Here is a 3,271-nt window from a genome sequence, read left to right as displayed (position 1 = left end):
GTCTCTCTATACAGTTCAGGCTGGCCTTGAGCTCACTTTGTAGACCAGGCTGGTCTTGAACTCACAATGATCCTCCTGCCTCAGCCTCCCAAGTGCTGGGATTACAGGTGTGAGACCCTGCAATTGAGTCTTGATTGTGCTGTATACTACACCATTCACAAAAGCTGAGTGTACTGTGGATACAGCTCAGCTGCACAAGCGCCTTCCTGGCAAGTGCAAAGTCCTGAGTTCGATTCTTGGTACCAAAAAAAAAAATCTACAAAAGCTGAGTGTGATGAACAATGTGAGTGTTTTAAAACTTCTTTAGTGAATGGACACATGTCAGTTCTTTATGGTCTCCTTGTTTAAAACAAGTCAACTGATCCAAACTGCTTCACATAATAAGATCCTCATCTGACATTGAAATGCAAGAACTAACATATTTGAACATCCCAAATAGATACTATACTGGGTAACACATATTACACATTTTCTACCCAGTGGGAAAAATATATTTATATAGCACATTTAAAAACCTTTTTACTAGGTTTATAAAAATGATACAATATAAAAGTAAAACATATATTCTGTTGAATAAATCATGAGATAAAGAAGCATGTGAGGTAGCAAAAGACAGAAATATGGGTTCCACTTCCTATCTCTAGGTTTAATGTTTTTGGGGGTACAAGAGTTTTGGTCTGCCTCATGAAAAATATTTCATAGAAAAGTTAACATTATGATTTGTTATATATGAGCCACTAAATATCATTCTGATGTGAATAAGTATACAATGTACCACTGGCTTCCAATACAATGAGAGTAATTTGAAACTCTAAAATAAGGCTGTTAGAAATATAGTCAGGATAGGCTATTGCTATTTTAAAAGTAAACAATTACAATTTTTCATACCCTTCAACTTCAACAAAGTGGTAGTCAAAAAGAAGTAAGACATTTTCATTGAATCCAAAGAAGCCAAAAGTTGCCATGAGGATGGGAAGCCTCTTATCTCTTTGAACATGCACCATTTGAATTCAAATTTCTACCAATTGTCCACATATTACCTTAGAGAGAAGCTGGGTCAGGAAAGCAATTATCAGGAAAATATGTATTTTACTTAGAATTAATACATATTCCTGTGAACATCATGAGGCCCATTTTTATTCTAGGTGTTCTTAAACTTTTGTCTTTGGGTTCCAGTAGTTCTACGTTCATATACCTTGGTGTCCCCTTTTCATCTCTCCTACTTAGGTATAAAAGTAATTCTTAAATCAGTGGAGTTAATACCATTTTCAGATTGGGAATATTCTCAGAAAGTATCTCTTAATTACTCCTTTGGATCTCTGCCCTCTGTTGTTTCCTCTGGAAAACCTATTAGCTATAAAATATAAAGTTGCACTATTTTCTGTACTTATTTGATGTGTCCAGACCATATCTTGTAAATATTCTATACATATATTCTCTGCTGTAATTTCTAGTTTATTAATTTTCTATATAAGCATTTTTAGTCTGCATTTAAACACATTATTGAGGTGCTAATTTCATTTCTTAGCACTTAAACTTACAGTATCCTTCTAATTTTATACTGAACAGTCATATCTATGTTATCTTTGAAATTGCTGGCCAAGCCGGGGATATCGCTCAGTGGCATAAGTGCTTGCCTAGTTAGTCTGAGGTCATGAGTTTGATTCCCGGTACCAAAAAAAAAAAAAAAAAAAAATTGCTGGCCATAATAATTCACTACCTTATATTTTCAGTCAGATACCCCCATTGTTTCAGTATCCTGTGATTCTGTTTCTACAAGTATTTGTTTCCTTTTAATAAAGTTAAGTATTATCTTCTCATGTAGTATTTATACTGTTTTTTCATTGACTGATGAAATTAGATCAGGTATTCTTATTCTTACCTTCATCCAGAGAAGATTTCCTTTTGTTTCCGGCATGGATCAACCGTTCTAGGGGTATTAGAAATGCCAAGCCATTTTCATTCACTCAGATATTGATATAATTTAAAGATTAACTGCAATTACTGTGTGACCCTATGTATTTCTATTTCATTCTTATGTATATAGTTTATTTCTTTTGAGTATCAATTTAAAGGAATGTATACTGAGGTATCTTCATCTCAGTGGGTTATATGTATATGATTTCTATTTTCCCAGCGCCTTAGTCAAACAAAAATCCCCGGTCAGCATCTCAACTTACTACTGATTCAGAAACTGGAAGATAACTTGAGCAGAAACATGAGTGTCACCAGATACTACTGCACTTGACTTGGTTTCTTTTTTCTTCTAAACATGGCCCTGAAAATGCTATTTCACTAGCTCTTTAATTATCTGTGCCATTTTCAAAATTATAAAATTGTTTTGTCTTTGTGTAGTAGTTTGAAGATTTATGGCTAATCTAAAGCAAAATATTCCAGTACTGTTCTCAGATTAAGTTGTGAACAAATAATATAGAATCAGCTTGAAAAACTGAGTACATCGTGGTGTATTTTTTCCAAGCCCCCCAAAAAAAAAGGGACAGAATATGTCCTTTTTCAAGGACAGTAAAGTCTTGTATTTAGAGCTTATTGAATTTCAGTTCAATAGACTTTCTAAGAAGTGAGTATACAGGGATAGGAAAACAAATTAATTTAGCTTTCCAATAACCATGAGACAGTCATGTCATGATTGAAAACAGAGGGTAAAAGGTCTACAGCTGAAAGACCTTTTATTAAGACATTATTCCCATCCATGAAGGTGAAGACTATGTGGCTATTCAGTTCTCACAGGTCCTATTTTATAATTCTGCTACTGTAGGCAAATTAATTCAACATGAGTTTTAGAGAGGATATGTATTTTAAAGGTTTCATAATGGAAAGGTTCAAAATACTTTAAAAAATGGGAAGGCTTAGACAAACATTTTAACAAGTTTCCTGGGCAACTTGGTGGCATAGCAAGTACCCATCTCAAAATTAAAGGAAAGAAGGAAAGAAAGAAAGAAGAAAGAAAGAAAGAAAGAAAGAAAGAAAGAAAGAAAGAAAGAAAGAAGGAAGGAAAGAAAGAAAGGCAAAGAAAGCCTACTAATGTAGCTCCATACCAAAGCCCTAGGTTCAATCTAAGTAGTACAAAAATAAACAAGTAAATAATAAAAGGTATTCAAACAATAAATAGAAGAAAGAGAAACAATGACTCATTGTAAAGAGGCAAATTATCATCACATATAAGGAAAAAGTACCACATTTTCACTGGCAGGAACGCCCTGATAGGCTACTTTCTCTCTCTCTCTCTCTCTCTCTCTCTCTCTCTCTCTCT

The sequence above is a fragment of the Chinchilla lanigera genome, unplaced genomic scaffold (genome assembly GCF_000276665.1).
Source record: "Chinchilla lanigera isolate Chin_1 unplaced genomic scaffold, ChiLan1.0 scaffold00134, whole genome shotgun sequence".
Classification (NCBI taxonomy): domain Eukaryota; kingdom Metazoa; phylum Chordata; class Mammalia; order Rodentia; family Chinchillidae; genus Chinchilla; species Chinchilla lanigera.
Note: the sequence above shows the minus strand (reverse complement) of the source record.